Raw genomic sequence first — 18,605 nt, 5'->3', positions numbered from 1 at the left:
TATTTCCTCCATTTTAGGAATGAGGGGACTGGAATTGGCCACCCCAAGATATGTCTCTTTGGCATGATGATTATTTGAGGCTAGTTACTTTGCAGACAGGAAAACAACTGAAGAGTAGAATTTACTTACCCTTTGTTAGGAGACATTTACATTGTAAAAGAACTCTCCATCTGTAAAGATATCCCCCTCTATGTACCAGGAAGAAGGGGAGATGACCTTGTCTCTATAAACTCTTAATCAATGCCAAAGGCAAGTACTTAAATCTGCATTTTATTGTGCTTATCTGGTAACCTCCTGTAACTGACTTCCCTCCCCCTCCCAATGTTGGCATTTCTTTAAGGATTAAGCATCTTTCCTTAGGCTAGGAACTGATTGCTGCGCTCACCTGTGACCACCCATCTCGAGACAATAGACTTGCCTCCTGCTATGCCCTCCACCCTCCGGGATAGCAGACCACTACCTGCTGTGTCCATCAAGCGCTGTGCCACCAGGGCAATCTTGTGACTATTGTGGGAGGGACATTTCAATCATATATTAAATATCCTGTTTGGGGGTATATAACCATTCTGTGCACCCCACTTCTTCGGCGCCCTTTCTCCCTTCAGGAAGAAAGGCCCCGGGCTATGATCCTAATAAAGCTTTGTTTAATTTTCTCTTGCTATTCTGTCTCATGTGAATTTAATTCGTTCTCAGGCTGATGAACAGTGACTCCAGTGTATCCAGACTCTGCTTTGCCTGGATAAGGAATATAAGGTCCCCTAATCTTATGAGAAATATATAAATTGTACATGTTTCCACAATGTACAGTTGCCAATTCATTCCTTCCCCCTCAAAGTCTTAAATTAAATTGTGAACCACAAGAGAATGGTAAGCAAAACATGCTGTGTGTCTTCTTCAAAGTAAGCAATAAATCATGATAATATTGTGATGAAATATAATTGTTATGTAAATACCAATGTGATTGAAGTTTTCCTAATGCTTGTAGTAGAGGAGATCAGAATTTACGCAATAGTAAGCACCAGGTCTTGAAACTATCTGGATGTTATGGAGAAATCTTCGAGGGTGTAGCTTTCAAGCTATCACAAGAAATTTCACAGAAATGAACTAGGCATAGAATTTTAGGAATATCTACATGAAAATTGTCAGCATGTGGCAGATCATTACTGAAACTGAGGAAAAGTAATGTTCTTAGGGAATAAATAATAGCCTGGGGTAAAGTTGGAGGGTAAAGTCCTTCTCAGTGATTAGAGTCTTTGGTTGCCATGTAACAGTTTTTATATAACATCCTTAGAGAGACAGTAGTCATTTGTTTCAAGTATAATATTATGAGGGGAGATTACCATGTGGAAATCATTTTCATGCAGAAATGGCCAGATTAAAGTCGATTGGGGTGAAAGAGAGCAAAAAACAAATATGCTTCAACTGATATTTAAAAATGATCAAGTGATTGTGGACAATTGAAAAAAAACTGGATTGGGATGTATAGAAGGCTGATTTTCCTGTTATGTTAAGATGACTTGGGTATGTTGGCAAGAAAGGGGATTGGAGGTGCATGCTAATGTCTCTGCAGTAATGAAATTAGTTTATGGTTGGAAGTTTCATTAAATTTGGAGCACTGTAGGGAAAGCCATTTGAAAGGGAAAAATATGAATCTATTCTATTTATGTAGAGTTTGTAGCTTTTGGGTTTCTAAATATCAAAGTGTATATTTCCTCAATTGTTGGAGTGGTGTTAATGCAGCTTGCTCTGTATTTACCTTATGAAGCTGATGCAAAGTATTGAGATCAGCAATTTGAAAATCAAAAGAATTATTTTGACAATGGATTTATATGTTCAATCTCGTGCAATAAATAAAGAGTGGACAGATTTTTGGGACCCCTGTCCCTGGTCTAACAGGCATATCTAGCAAGCAAACTGTACAGCCTTTAAAGCAGTAAAAAGAAAAAAAAAAATCCATGCTGTACTGTGAAGAAGCCACGCAGGCCTTCTTCAGCCTTGCCAACTGACCTTGCAACAAAGTTAGATCAGCAAACCATTCAGACTTTATTTCTTTTATTGAGGGTAGTAAATTATATATTTTTCCATTAAACTAACAAATTTCAGTTTGTTCTGAAAATATGATATTATTCTTTGTTTCCATTTGCTCTCACCTCTCATTGCTCACCCAGATGAACATTCTCACTCCCTCGGATCTGTCTTTTTCATTAAGTGTCTGGGTAAACCTGTGTCTCAACGTGCCTGCTACAGCGTTTAACAACTCCACAGCACCACGCAACTAAGGTCAGTCTTGGTATCAAAAATTTTCAATACATCTTTTTATACAATCAGTTATTCCCATATTTTAAATGGAAAGGTGCACCTTGTAGAGGGAAAATTCTCCATATGCCTCTCAAATATATACTTTTTTATATCTTGTATCAACTTATGTTCCGGACTACCTTGCACAGATTTTTCTGAGGTTTAAAACATTATTTTATTGATTATCTAGATGTAACAACATGGTGGAGAAAATAATATTGTAGATTAAACTTAAAAGTGTATTGTGTCTGCACCTCTTACATTGTGAATATCAAAAGAAACTGATGAAATATTCTTCCGAAAAACAAAAGCCATTATCCAATTCATCAGAAAAATTGCTAACATCATTGATGAAGGAGAGACATTCTGGCATATGTCTTTATTGTTTCACTTACGTCCTACTCATTAAAATAAATGACAATATTAACCAACATTCATGTCAGAACTATACTCATTCATCAATGGCAAACATTATTGGCTGCAGTTGTAAGACTGCGCACAGGTCAATGAAATCATTCTGTGAAAATCAGTTGCCTACATGGAATTTAAAATAAAGAGTGTTTTATATTTTATTATTATTTGTAAATTGTGTGACTCACATCTTTTATATCCATAAAGTTTAAGAAACTTATGTAAAATATTTGCATACATCGTTTTTTTGTACTTGTTGGAGTGCCAGTCATTAATCATTTACCAGTAAACCACTGGGTAGTTTGGTCACTAATCATTGCCTCATTTAGCAATGATGACTCCCAAAAGCCTTCCTTTAGAAATGGACCTGGGAGCATGAAAAACTCAAACATACTTTGCTTCCTTTTTTTAAAAAAAATTAATTTTATTGAAGTCATATTGGCTTATAACATTGTGCGAATTTCAGATGTACATTTTTATATATCGTTTCTATATATCAGTAGAGACTGCATCGTGTTCACCACCAATAGTCTAATTTTTATCCCTCACCATACATATGTGCCCCTTTATCCCTTTGTCCTTCCACTCACCCCCTTCTCCTCTGGTAACCACTAATCTGTTCTACTTACCCATGTGTTTGTTTATCTTCCACATATGAATGAATTCATATGGTGTTTGTCTTTCTCTGTCTGGCTTATTTCAATTAACATAATACCATCAAGGTCCATCCATGTTGTCACAAATTGTATGATTTTGTCCATTTTATGCTGAGTAGTATTCCATTGTATATATATAGCACATCTTCTTTATCCATTCATCTGTAGATGGGTGCTTGTGTTGCTTCCACATCTTGGCTATTGTGAATAATGCTGTGATGACCATAGGGATGTGTTAATCTCTTTGAATTGTTGATTTCATGTTGTTTGGATAAATACTCAGTAGTGGGATAGCAGGAACATATAGTATTCTTATTTTTAATTTTTTGAGATATCTGCATACTATTTTCCATATTGGCTGCATCTGTTTGCATTCCCACCAGCAATATATGAGGGTTCCCATTTCTCCACATCCTCTCCAACATTTGTTATTCTTGTCTTGTTAACTATAGCCATTCTGATGGGTAAAAGGTGATATTCATTGTAGTTTTGATTGGCATTTCCCTCATAATCAGTGATGTTGAACATCCTTTCCTATGCCTGTTGGCTATCTGTATATCTTCTTTGGAAAAATATCTGTTCAGATCCTCTGCCTATTTTTTGGTCAGGTTGTTTGTTTCATTGTTGTTCAGTTGTATGCATTCTTTAGATATTTTGGAAATTAACCCCTTGTCAGATATATGATTTGCAAATATTTTCTCCTCGTTGCTGGGTTGTCTTTTCATTTTGTTCATGGTTTCCTTTCCTGTGCAGAAGCTTTTTAGTCTGATGTAGTCCAATTTGTTTATTTTTTATTTTGTTTCTCTTCCCTGAGTCGACATGATATTCAAAAAGACACTGCTAAGACTGATGTCAAAGAGTGTACCACGTATATTTTCTCCTAAGAGTTTTAGGGTTTTAGGTCTTACATTCAAGTCTTTAATCCACTTTGAGTTAATTTTTGTGTAAGGTCTACTTTCTTTCTTTTGCACATGGCTGCCCAGTTCTCCCAACGCCATTTATTGAACAGACTTTCCTTTCTCCATTGTATGTTCTTGGCTCATTTGTTGAAGATCAGCTGTCTGTATATGTGTGGCATTTTTTCTGGGATTTTAATTCTGTTCCATTGATCTGGGTGTGTGTTTTTTTGCCACTCCTGTGTTATTTTGATTACTATAGTTTTGTAGTATATTTTAAAGTCGGGGATTGTGACACTTCTAGTTTTGTTCTTTCTTTTTCAGGATTACTTTGGCTGGTTGGAGTCTCCTGTTGTTCCATATAAATTTTAGGATCCTTTATTCTATTTCTGTGAAGACTGTTATGGAAATTCTTATTGGGATTGAATTGAATCTGTAGGTTGCTTTAGGTAATATGGACATTTCATCTATGTTTGTTAATTTAACCCATGATCATGGAATATTTTTCCATTTCTTTTTATTCTTTGATTTCTTTCACTAAAGTCTTATAGTTTTATGTGTGTGGGCCTTTCACCTCTTTGGTTAAATTTATTCCTAGATATTTTATTATATTTGTTGCGATCGTAAATAGGATTGTATACTTGACTTCTCTTTCTGCTAGTTCACTACTAGTATACAGAAATGCAACTGATTTTTGTATGTTGATTTGTACCCTGCCACTTTGCTGAAGTTGTTATTTTTAATACTTTTCTGGTGGATTGTTTAAAGTTTTCTATAGACAGAATCATGTCATCCAAAACCAGTGAGAGTTTTACTTCTTCCTTTCCAATCCGGATCCCTTTTGTTTCTTTTTCTTGCTTAATTGCTCTGGCTAATATCCAGTACTATGTTGAATAAGAGTGGTGAAAGTGGGCATCCTTGTCTTGTTCTTGTTCTCAGAGGAAGGGCTTTCAGTGTTTCACCATTAAATATGATGTTGACTACAGATTGGTCATATATGGCCTTTTTATCTTGAGGTAGTTTCCTTCTCTACTTATTTTATTGAGAATTTTTATTATATAAGGATATTGTATCTTGTCAAATTCTTTCTCTGCATGTATTGAGATGATCATGCGATTTTAATTCCTCATTTTGCTAATGTGGTGTACCACATTGATTGATTTACAGATATTGAACCATGCCTGCATCACTGGAATAAATCCCACTTGATCATAGTTTATGATCCTTTTAATGTGTTGTTGTATTTGATTTGCTAAGATTTTTGCATCTATGTTCATCAGTGATATTGGCCTGTAATTTCCCTTCTTTGTGTTGTCCTTGCCTGGTTTTGGTATTAGGGTAATGTTAGCCTCATAGAATGAGTTGGGACATGTTCTGTCTACTTCAGTATTTTGTAATAGTTTAAGATAGTTAGGTATTAAATCTTTTTTGAATGTTTGGGAGAATTCACCGGAGAAGCCATCTGTTCTGGACTTTTGTTTTTTGCGGGGGCTTTTGATTACCGTTTCAATCTCTTTGCTTGCAGTTGGTCTATTCTGATTCTCTTAATTTTCTTGATTTAGTTTTGGAAAGTGGTATGATTCTAAGAATTTATCCATTTCTTCTAGGTTATCCAATTTGTTGGCATATAGCTTTTTGTAGTATTCTCTTATAATCCTGTGTATTTCTGTGGTATCCATGGTAATTTCTCCTCTGTCATTTCTAATTTTATTTATTTGAGTCTTCTCTCTTTATTTCTTAGTGATTCTGCCTAGGAGTTTGTCAACTTTGTGTATATTCTCAAAGAAATAGCTCTTAGTTTCATTGATCCTTTCTGCTTTTTATTAGTCTCTTATTTCATTTATTTCTGCTTTGATTTTTATTATTTTCCTCCTTCTATTGACTTTGAGCTTTGTTTGTTCTTCTTTTTCTTGTTCTTTTAGATGTTTTAGGTGTAGTTTAAGATTACTTATTTGAGATTTTTCGTTTGTTTGTTGAGGTAGGACTGTATTGCTATAAATTGCCCTCTTAGGACCGCTTTTGCTGTCTCCCATAAGAGTTGGTATGCTCTGTTTTGATTTTCATTTGTCTCCAGGTATTTTTTGATTTCTCGTTTGATTTCTTCATTGATCCAGTGGTTGTTCAGTAGCATGTTGTTTAGTCTTCACATATGTGTGCCTTTCCCAGGTTTTTTCTTGTAGTTGACTTCCAGTTTCATAGCATTGTGATCAGAAAAGATGCTTGATATGATTTCAATCTTCCTAAATTTATTGAGTCTTGCCTTGTTTTCCAACATATGGTCTATCTTTAGAATGCTCTGTGTGCATTTGAGAAGAATATGTATTTTTCTGCTTTTGGATGAAATGTTTTATATTATCTGTTAAATCCATTCGGTCTAGTGTTTCATTTAAGGCCACTATTTCCTTGTTGAATTTCTGTGTGGATGATCTATCCCTTGACATAAATGGGGTGTTGAGGTCCTCTACTATTATTGTGTTGTTGTCAATTTCTCCTTGTAGGTCTCTTAATAGTTGCTTTATATACTTTGATGCTCCCATCTTAGGTGCATATATATTAAGTGTTATGTCTTCTTGGTGGAATGTCCATTTTATCATTATATAATGCCCATCTTTGTCTCTCATTATCTTTTTTATTTTTAAGTCTGCTTTCTCTGGTAAAATTATGGTTACACATGATTCCTTTCGCTTGGGGTATCATCCTCCATCCCTTCACTCTGAGCCTATGTTTGTTTTTAGAGCTGAGATGTATTTCATAAAGCCAGCATATTGTTGGGTTCTGTTTTTTAATCCCTCCAGCCACTCTGTGTCTTTTTATTGGTGAATTCAGTCTATTTATATTTAGAGTGATTACTGATATTTCTGCGCATAATACTGCCATTTTATCTTTTGTTTTCTGATTGTTCTATATTTCCATTGTTTCTTTTCCCTTGTATTTCTGATTGCCGTTTCAGTTTGGTGGTTTTCTGTGATAGTTTTATCAATTTTCTCTTTATTTGTGATTTGTGACTCTGCTCCAATTTTTTGTTTTGTGATTATTGTGAGGTGTGCATAAAAGATCTCATAGATGAGACAGTCCATTTTCTGATAGCCTCTTATCTCCATTAGCCTATGCAGGTTCCATCCTTTTCCCATTCCCCTTTCATATTTTTGTTGTCACAAATTATTCTTTTTTGTGTTGTGACTTTGTGACTAAATTGAAATGTGTACAGTTATTTTTGATGCTTTTTTCCCTTTATATTTTATGTTATAATTAGTGTTTGCTAACCTATTCTGATAGTGAGCTGCAATTTTCTGATTTTGTCTGTCTATTTATCTCCTTGCTCAAAGCTTTGTAAACCTTTGTCTTTTTGTTTCAGGTAGGAGGGCTCCCTTCATCATCTCTTGCAAGGCAGGATAACTCTCTCAGCTTTTGTTTATCTTGGAAAGATTTTATTTCTCCATCATATCTGAAGGATAATTTCGTTAGATAGAGTATTCTTGGCTGATAGATTTTGTCTTTCAGTATTTTGAATATTTCATTCCATTCGCTCCTCATCTGTAAGATTTCTGCTGAGAAATCTACTGAAAGTCTGATGGGAGTTCCTTTTTAGGTTATTTTCCTCTCCCTTGCTGCCCTTCACTTTTTTTTTCTTTTGTCATTGACTTTTGACAATTTTAATATTATATGCCTTGGAAAAGGTCCTTTTGCATTGATGTAATTAGCAGTTCTATTGAATTTGTGTGCTTGTATGTCCAGTTCCCTCCCCAGTTTTGGGAAGTTCTCAGGTATTATTTCTTTGAACAAGCTCTCTGCTCCTTTGTCCTTCTCTTATCCCTCTTGGATATCTATGATCTTTATGTTACTTTTCCTAATTGAGTTGGATATTTATGAAAGAATTTCTTCATTTTTTAAAAATCTTAGTTTTCTCTCTTTCTCCACCTCAAGTGTTTCTAGGTTTCCATCTTTAAGTCACTAATTCTCTCCTCCATAAGGGCTACTCTATTTTTTAGGCTTTTTACATTATTTTTTAACTCATTAATTGTGTTCTTCATATCCAGAATTTCAGTTTGGTTATTTTTGAGCTTCAGTCTGTTTAGTGAATATTCCTTCTGGTCATTAATTTTATTCCTGAGACTATTGAACTGTCTTTCTGAGTTTTCTTGTAGTTCATTTATTTTTCTTTATGATAACTATTTTGAATTCTCTGTCAGTTAGGTTGTAGTCTTCTCTGTTTATCATGGTGTTCGATGAATTGATCCTCTTCCAGCACATTTGTGGCAGTAATCACCTTTTCTTATTTGGGTACAGCTTTGGTTACTTTGGTCCTGGTCACCTAGGTCTCAGGTTCCTCCAGTGGTTCTCCTTGGGTTTGGATGCTGACATCCCATGCAGCGCCTTTGCTGCTGTTCCTGAGTTGTCTTGGGGTTCTAGTTGCACTGCTGCCATGGGTGCTGGGTTCACAGGTGTCACTGTCACTGGTGGGGTCTGGGGACCTGGGAATGTGTATACAGCCCCTGCTGCTGGTGGAGCTCATGTCTTGGTTGCCACCACTTGGGACTGGGTCACCAGTTCTACTGTGATCTTGTTGTTTCTGGTTGCAGATTCCCCTTGCTACCAATAGGGAGGGCAGGGTCTGTTTGTTCTGTGCCTGCCCCATCTGCACTTACTTGTGCTGGTTGGCTGCTCTGCCTTCATTCAGGCTGGGCTGCAGCTACTTAGCAGAGTGCCTTCATATGGGCTGGCCTGCTATGCTCAGCTCAGTGGGAAGTATTCACGTGAGCAGGGCTGCCATGGCATGGTGGGTGCTTCCATAGGGCAGGCTACTACTGCTTCACAAGCATTTGTGCATGTGCCTGGCTTCCCCTACCTCCACTCACAGTCACATTGGCCACTGTTTGAGGATCTGCGACCTGGATCACTGCCTCCAGAGAGGGGTAAGGGGCCGCGTTCCTCATTTCACTGCTTCTTGGGAGTCCAGTCCACCCACCTTCAGATGTATAGTTGCATGGATCTCTCAGGCATTCTGTTGTGCTGTGTAGGGAGTCCTTTTTTGGTTTATGGATGTCCATTTAGTTGTAACTTAGAGGGAAAACACAAAAGGAACAACTCACTCCACCATGATGATGATGTCACTCTCAGACTTTTATATGTCACCCACAACCTCCCTCCTATCACCTTTTTGACATCCATCCCATTGTGACCACTATTCCAGGGACTCCAATCTGACCGTCCTCAACTTCCATCACCCAAGCAAGCCACATCCTCTAAGACCCTCTTTTTCTTGCCCTATGTCCACTCCATTTCAAATATCTCAGCCCTTTTCCTGGGTCCTCTATGCGCCACACCATCACATGACCCAGCCTCAATTCTCAGGTGTCCTCAACTCCTCCATGAATCCAATTCACACCCTGCACCCTTTACACCCAACCCTATAGTCCCTGTCTCCTGGAATCCTTAGCTCACTCATGTCCCCTACCTTCCCCAGCTCCCTCATATCTGGCAGCTATTTTGCCTCCCACCTTGTACTCATTATCTCCTCCAGGTTCTGTCTCCTCTTGCCACACCCTCGATCTGCCTTGGACCACACTATACTTCCAAGATCAGCCTACCCCACACATATGCCCCTTCTTCGTCTATCACCATTTTTTTAACCCCTCAAAGACATTGTCTCCTGTAAATTTCACCAACCACAGACCATTAGTATTTTTTCCCAATAAACACCCATCCCCATTATCCCTTTCATTCCCATGAAAACTGCACCCCTCTTTCCCCAGAATCCAATATGCCCATACCCTTAACTTCCCTGCACATGTTGTCCCCTTGTGCCCTAAAAACTGATAATGTACTCTATGACATTTAATACTCTTTTGTCTTTTATCCTTCTGCTGTTTTCTTCTCCTGCCCTCTCTAGCCGCCCCACCCCCACCCCAGGATCTCTGTGTCACCATCTTATCCATATGCCCCCCTTTCCCTGTGCCTTCTCCTGCTGACTTTGCTCTGTCACACACCCATGCATGGTCACTCCCCCAAACACCCAAACTTTCCCACCAAATGTATCAACTTACAGTGGCAATGCTTACATCACTTTTTAAATGCTGCATATTATAAATATTGCTTTTGTAGGTTGCTGTAGGGTTAGAAGGATTATACAGGGTGAAAACGGAAGGCACCCCTTTTTAGGCATCCAGAGGTGTGGAGACATAACAATTCTTCTGTGTAAGAACACGTTATTGAGATTCACACATGCTTAGTGACTGTGTGATTGTATGAAAAGGTATAACTGTGAGTTTGTGTGAACGTTGTGCATCATGCGTGTTTAAGAATATGATTGTGAATTTGTGTATGGTATGTTCATGAATGTTTATGAATGTGCAACTAACATGGTGTCCGTATGTGACTGTATGTGCATAAGTATGTGAGTGTATATGAGTGTGTATTTCACTGTGTGTGCCTGCACATGGGTATTTGCATCCATGTGTAAATGGGTTTTTGTGTGTTAGTAGTTTGGATTGTCCACAGTTGTTGCTCTAAACACCAACCTGAAACTTGGGGGTGACTGGATAGTGAATCTGGATTAAATTGTGGATTTGGGTATAGGAAAACTTAATCAATTTGAACTCCAATTTTTTTTTTTTAATTGTCAAAGCAACAAGTGCTCCTTTTGCAAATTCAGCCAAAATAAGTGTAGAGAAGTATGGTAACCATACAATGTTCTTAAAGTAAGTAAGTAGCATTGGCTTATCTGACAGTAATAAGAATGATAGAATTGGCCTGTTAAAGGATCTGATCCTGGTGCTTTTATGTGTGAAGGACTATTTCAGAACCTTTTCTCTTTTTTCACTGCATATTCTTCTGTGTCTACTTCCTATCACTAGAAGAGGTTAACAATGTTAAAGTATATTTTCCCACAATATTTCCATATAAATAGGGATTAAATTGTGCAAATGAGTCCAAATTAATTGACTATGATTTATGCAGTTGAGCTCAATGATTTTCAATGTAAATTATTTGCATCAAGTTGTTTCTTTTACTAGTACCTCATTCAAAATCATTCCTAGTTATTTTGTCTCATTCCATTTCTCTGCTAATAACTTAAATGATGGTTCAGTTCGCTGGAATGAATATTAGGCAAGAACTAGAGATTAGGCAGAAGAACTTCTCAGGAAAGTGAAGAATCCAGTGAGACACACAGACTTGCAGCCAGTCCCTCACATGTCAGACCTCAACATCTCCTGCTGCCTCCATGTGAGACCTTGTCTGCATTCAGAGATGATGGAAAAGAAAAATCCTCTAAAAAACACTCCAATAGTCTCCTAAGGAGCACTAACCAGAAACTTGTAATTGTTTTTGGTAATTAACAACTTGGAGAAATGTTTTCAGTAATGTTCTGAGCTCCCAAGCCTGCACTCCCACTGTTGCTACAGATGAAATAATTGCAATTCTGAGGAGAGGGGAGGTCAGAGTCACAAAATTATATATCAGGGTCTGGATGCCTCCCTCCCACATACATTCTGGCCATAGTGACCATCACGTTGAGCCCACTGTCCTAGCAGCAGGAAGGAGTTGGGTAAGTATGTGCTATTTCAGTCTGAGAGGCAGTCTGTAAGGGAAGGAGGCATAGCAGAATTCTGCACAAACTATCCGGTCAGCAAAAGATTCTCTGGGTTTGAACCTGGTCTCATGCCAAAGCACACAGGAAGGAGAAATAAAGGGCTGAGCTACTAAGGAATGTTGGGGTGTCTTGCACACTACACCAATCTTTGATGCCTCCTAATGCAATGTTATGTCATCTTCACTGACAATGATTGTTGGTATTTAATGCAAGTAATAATGAAATGTGACTTTTAAGATGCTTAAGGATGTAGTTCTGAAATCAATCTGCTGTTATGACTACTTCACAGGAATCATAGACTAAATTTTCAGGATTACTAGAGGTGTGCTTATAATGAAGAGTACAATAAATCTACAGGAATCACCTGATCCTGCACAGAAAATATATCTGAATGGCAATTGCTTGAATAAAAATATTTTCTTTAACTCTGAGTGTATGATGCAATTAATAGAGATAGTATTTGTATCTCTTGAAAACATTGTAGTCTATTGATTATACTGAGGCTATTTTCCCTCTTAAATTTAGGGAAGGAACATTAAAGGAATAGTCAACATAATAATTACATGTTTTACACAGCAACTGTCTGGCTCGTATTGTCTTGTGTTCACCTGATTAAGAAATATTCTCATCAGTTGTAACGAATGTACCACTGTGGATTTTGTACACACTGTGAATATGTGTGAGGAGGCAGGGAATATATGTGAAATCTCTGTAACTTCTGCTCAATTTTGCTGTGAATCTAAAACTGACTTAAAAGATAAAGTCTATTAAACATATATATATGTTCTCCTGACAATCCTAAAATCTACTACATCAATTTATAAAATGCACAAGATTTCATGCCTTGCAAATGCTATTTTGTGTATATTGCATATTTTAATATCATTCACAAATGTTGCATCATTGTGAATAATTTTACTTAACTCAGGTATTAATAAACAAATACATATATTATCTGAAATTAATAATAATATACTTTCAACCCTACACTACTTTATCATGTATTGGTGTGTTATGTCCAAAATTTAAGGCATGATATGATTATTCAACAATTCCTGTGACTCTTGCCACTATACTTGTGTTCTTGACATAAATGCAAATGAGTCTTTCCATGACCCTCCTAATGTCAAGCCATTCTTATATTTATTACATGTAGCTTTTCATGGGTCAGCTTCCTGCAGCAGTCTGCTGCCAGCAGTGCATCAAATGTCTCTAAGATATCTAAAGCTTTACACATAGTTGATATTGGCATATAGAATAAATCTTTACAAATAAATGTAATCTTGTTATAATGAAATTGTAAAATACCACCAGTCTAAAATCAAATGACAAACTGTCAAATTAAAACTAAATATAGATCTGGATTATTTCATGAACACAGCTAACTAGATTTTTAATACAGCACAGTAGTTCAATGCTTTGTCTTTGATACCAGCTATTAAAATTAAATACAAAATACAGACCAGTGTTGAAAATTCCCTGAGCAGACAAAACCATATAAGACATGTAAGCAAAAATAAATCTAGCTTATTTCATAAACATAAGCCAAACTTAAGTTATTTCTTTTAAATGCCTCTGATAATTGTAAAAGAAACAAGCCATCTTCCTAAAAATGGTGCAAGATAATCACTTTTAACCAGTCCCCTGCTGTCCGGAAACCTCCATTGTAATAAAGTTAAACAACTCACTCATCTTTACTTTGTTAGCCATCCTGTAACATGGTCACGTCCCTAAGCTTCATATCAATCTTTGAATTTAAAAACTCTCAGTTTGCGAACTGATCTTCGATGCACAATAAACTCTTACTAAATATTATTTATTGATTTGGTGGTTTGAATTTTGCTATTTCTGGATTTTTGACGGAGCCCAACCGGTTTCAAGTCCCCATTCTTCCTTAAGCAGCAGATTTTGACAAATACTTAGCCTCTCTATGTGTACATTCTCCTCACCTTATAATTAAAATCACAGAAGTGTCTGCCTCACAGATTTCTGAAGAATGAAGAAGTTGCCATATGTACTGCCTTTCCAGGAGTGATTTCACATTATAAGTGCTCTTTAAAAGTTATACATTCAACCCTTGAAAACCTCTTAGTACAGAAAGAACATTAAGTATTTCTTAGTGAAACTAATGCTAAGTGCAGAATATTGGATTTCAGTTGATGCTATATGTATAACCTGTGCCCATTCAGGATCATCTACCTCAGAAGACAAGTATCAGTGACTGGGAGCTGACAAGATGGCCACGAGGGATCTGGCAATGGGAACGACCTTCTTAACACAGGCTATCATTGGAATCCTGGGCAATTTCTCTCTTCACCATTCTATTTTCCTTTACTTCAGTGGGTGCGGGTCGAGGTCCATAGATTTGATTCTTGAGCACTTGATTGCAGCCAACTCCTTGTTTATTCTCTATAAAGGAGCCCCCCAGACAATGGCAGCTTTTGGGTTGAGACATTTCCTCAGTAGTTTTGGATGCAAATTTCTTTTCTATGTTCACAGAGTGGGCAGAGGTTATGTCCATTGGTAGCAGCTGCTTCTTGAGTATCTTCCAGGCCATCACCACCAGCCTCAGGAATTACAGCTGGACAGAGCTAAAATTGAAAGCTCTCAAATATACGAGCACCAGCAAATTCCTGTGCTGGATCCTCCACATACTAGTAGACACGATTTTTCCTATGTATGTGACTGGAAAGTGGAGAAACATAAACATCACAAACAACAAAGATTTTGAATACTGTTCATTATGACAAAACCAGAGACTCACTATCTGCAGCATTGCATCATTCCCTGACATTTTCTATTTGGGGCTCATGGTCTGGGCCAGTGGCTCCATGGTTTTCATCCTGCACAGGCAAAAAAGGAGGGTCCAACACATCCATAGGACCAACGTCTCCTCCAGATCCTCCCGAGTCGAGAGCTATGAAAACCACTCTTATTCTGGGTGAGCACCTTTGTCTATTTTTACACTCTTTCCTCCATCTTTCCAGTGTGGTTGGCTCTTTTTAACAATCCTAATTTGTTCCTGGTGAACACCTCTGCCATAGTCACTCTGTGTTTCCCAACTGTCAGTCCCTTTCGGCTCACGAGCTGTGACTCCACGGTATCCAGGCTCTGCTTTGCCTGAATAAGGAATACAAAATTTCCTCATCTAGGAGAAAAATGAAAATTGTGTTTTTGCACAATGTTCAGTTTATTCATTCATCCACCACAGAATCATCTGAGGCAGTCATATTACAAAAGAGTGGTGGTACACACACACACACATTATATTATATTATATAATATTGCATATTATATGCACATGCATATTATAATATGCACATGCATATTATAAGTGTATGTGTGTGCATGCTCATGTGTGTATGCATATAAATCATATTATGGTTATTAATCATCAGGAAATAATATTGGAAAATTTTACATAAGGATGTAAAATTTAGAATTTAAAATAATATTAATTACAATAATAAATTGCTTGAACATAAAGTCTTTTTTTCTTTATTAATCTTTATTTATTTATTTATTTTATTGCAGTAACAGTGGCTTACAAGATTATATAAATTTCCAGTGTACATCATTATATTTCTATTTCTTTGCAGATGACATCATGTTCACCACTCCAAGACTAATTACAATCCATCACCACACACATGTGCCTAGTCACCCCTTTCACCCACTCCCCTACCTCCTTCCCTGCTGGTAACCACCATCCAATCTCTCTCTCTATGTGGCTGTTTGTTGCTGTTTTTGTCTTCTACTTATGATTGAAATCATATGGTATATGATTTTCTCTCTCTGACTTATTTCACATAGCATAATACCCTAAAGGTCCATCCATGTTGTCATAAATGGCCAGATTTCATCATTGCTTATGGCTTAATATTCCATTGTGTATATATACCACCTCTTCTTTGTCTATTCGTCATTTAATAGATACTTAGGTTTCTTCAAAGTATTTGCTACTGTGATGGTACTGTAATGCTGCAATGGACATAGGGGTGTATGCATCTTTGTGCATTTGTGTTTTCATGATCTTTGGATAAATATCCAGCAGTGGAATAGATGGATCATATAGCAGTTCTATTCTCAATTTTTCTAAGAATCTCCATATTGTTTTCCATAGTGGCTGCAGCAGTTTGCACTCCCACCAGTACTGCATGAGGGTTTCCTTCTCTCCACATCCTCTCCAACATTTGTTGTTTCCTGTCCTGCTAATTATAGCCATTCTGACCAGAGTGAGGTGATATCTCATTGTAGATTTGATTTGCATTTCCCTGTTAATGATGTTGAACATCGTTTCATGTGCCTGTTGGCCATCTGTATAACTTCTTCAGAGACATATCTGTTCAGATCTTTTGCTCACTTTTTAATTGGGTTGTTAGTTTTTTTGTTGTTGAAATGTATGAGTTCTTTATATATTTTGGATATTAACCCATTATCTCATATATGGTTTGCAAATATCTTCTCCCGATTGCTATGTTGTCTTTTCATTTTGTTGATGGTATCCTTTGCTGTGCAGAAGCTTTGTACTTTGATGTAGTCCCATTTGTTTATTTTTTCTATTGTTCCCCTTGCTAGGTCAGACATGGTACTTGAAAATATGCTGCTAAGACAGATATCAAAGAGTGTACAGCATATGTGTTCTTCTAGATGTCTAATGGTTTCAGGTCTTATATTCAAGTCTTTAACCCATTTTGACTTAGTTTTTATGTATGGTGTAAGATAATGGTCTACTTTCACTCTTTTGCATGTGGCTGTCCAGTTTTCCCAACATCATTTCTTGAAGAGACTTTCTTTTCTCTATTGTCTGTTCTTGGCCCCCTTGTAGAAAATTAGCTGTCTATAGATTTGTGGGTTTATTTCTGGGCTCTCAATTCTATTCTATTGATCTGTATGTCTGTTTTTATGCCAGCATCATGCTGTTTTGGTTACTATAGATTTGTAGTATATTTTGAAATCAGGGAGTGTGATACCTCCACCTTTGTTCTTTGTTTCTCATGACTCCTTTGGCTATTCTGGGTCTCTTGTTCTATATAAATTTTATTATTCTTTTTCCCATTTCTGTAGAAAATGTTGTTGGAACTTTGATAGAGATTGCACTGAATCTGTATATTGCTTTAGGTACTATGGACATTTTAACAATACTAATTATTCCAACCCAAGAGCATGGAATATCTTTCCATTTCTTTGTATCCTCTTCAATTTCTTTCAACAATGTTCTACAGTTCTCAGTGTACAGATCTTTCAGCTTTTTGGTTAAGTTTATTTCTTGATATTTTATTCTTTTTGTTGAAATTGTAAACTGGATTGTATTCTTAATTTCTATTTCTGCTATTTCACTGTTAGTGTATAGAAACACAACTGATTTTTGTATGCTGATGTTGTATCCATCAACTTTACCATATTCATTTAATTGTAAAAGATTTTTCGTGGATTCTTTAGAGTTTTCTATATACAAAATCATGTCACCTGCAAATATTGACAGTTTCACTTCTTCCTTTACAATTTGGATCCCTTTTATTTCTTTTTCTTGCCTGATTACTCTGGGTAGGACTTCCAATACCATGTTAAATGAGAGTGGTGAAAGTGGGCATCCTTGTCTGGTTCCTCTTCTTACAGGGATAGCTTTCAATTTTTCTCCATTGAGAACATTAGCTGTGGGTTTGTCACATATGGCCTTTATTATGTTGAGGTACTTTCCTTCTATACCCATTTTATTCAGAGTTGTTGTCGTAAATGGATGATCTATCTTGTCAAATGCTTTCTCTGTGTCTATTGAGATGATCATGTGATTTTTATTCTTCATGTTGTTAATGTGGTGTATTAAATAGCTTGATTTGCAGATGTTGAACTATCCCTGCATCCCTGGAACACATCCTACCTGATCATGTAGTATGATCTTTTTAATGTACTTCCCTCTTAGAACCACTTTTGCTCTATCCCATAAATTTTGGCATGTAGTATTTTAATTCACATTTGTCTCCAGGTATTTTCTGATTTCTCCTTTGATTTCGTGACCTGAGCATTGTTCAGTAGCATTTTATTTAATCTCCACATATTTGTGTCTTTTCTAATTTTCTTCCTGTAGTTGATTTCTAGTTTCATATTGCTGTGGTCAGAAAAGATGCTTGGTATAATTTCAGTCTTCTTAAATTTACTAAAACTTGTTTTGTGGCCTAATATGTGATCTCTCCTGGAGAATGTTACATGTGCATTTGAAAAGAATGCATATTCTGCGATTTTTGGTTGGAAAATTCTCTAGGTATCTTCTAAGTCCATCTGGTCTTCTGGTCTTCCTTATTGGTCTTCTGTTCAGATGATGCATCAATTGGTGTAAGTGGAGTGTTAAAAGTCACCTACTAGTATTGTGTTCTATTTCCCATTTTATTTCTATTAGTAATTGCTTTACATATTTAGTTGCTTCTGTGTTGCGTTTATAGATATTTACAAGTGTTATATTCCCTTGTTGCATTGTTCCCTTTATCATTATGTAGTGCCCTTCTTTATCTCATGTTACAGTTTTTGTTTTAAAGTCTATTTTGTCTCATATAAGTATTGCTACCCTATGTTTCTTTTCATTGTCATTTGCATGGAGTATCTTTTTCCATCCCTTCACTTTCAGTTTGGGAGTGTCTTTAGATCTGAAGTGTCTCTTTTATGCAGCATATATATGGATCTTGGTTTGTTTGTTTGTTTTTTTAATCCAATCAGCCACCCTATGCCTTTTGATTGGAGCATTTAGTCCATTGACAC

General features: G+C 36.6%; 1 pseudogene; it reads left to right on the top strand.

Annotated features, from left to right (window-relative positions):
- Nucleotides 1–14,088: 14,088 nt before the first annotated feature.
- Nucleotides 14,089–14,992, top strand: LOC106822643 (vomeronasal type-1 receptor 4-like; annotated as a pseudogene).
- Nucleotides 14,993–18,605: the final 3,613 nt, after the last annotated feature.

This window comes from Equus asinus, chromosome 26 (assembly GCF_041296235.1).
Source record: "Equus asinus isolate D_3611 breed Donkey chromosome 26, EquAss-T2T_v2, whole genome shotgun sequence".
Classification (NCBI taxonomy): Eukaryota; Metazoa; Chordata; class Mammalia; order Perissodactyla; family Equidae; genus Equus; species Equus asinus.
Note: the sequence above shows the minus strand (reverse complement) of the source record. Positions and strands in the feature narration are given on the sequence as shown.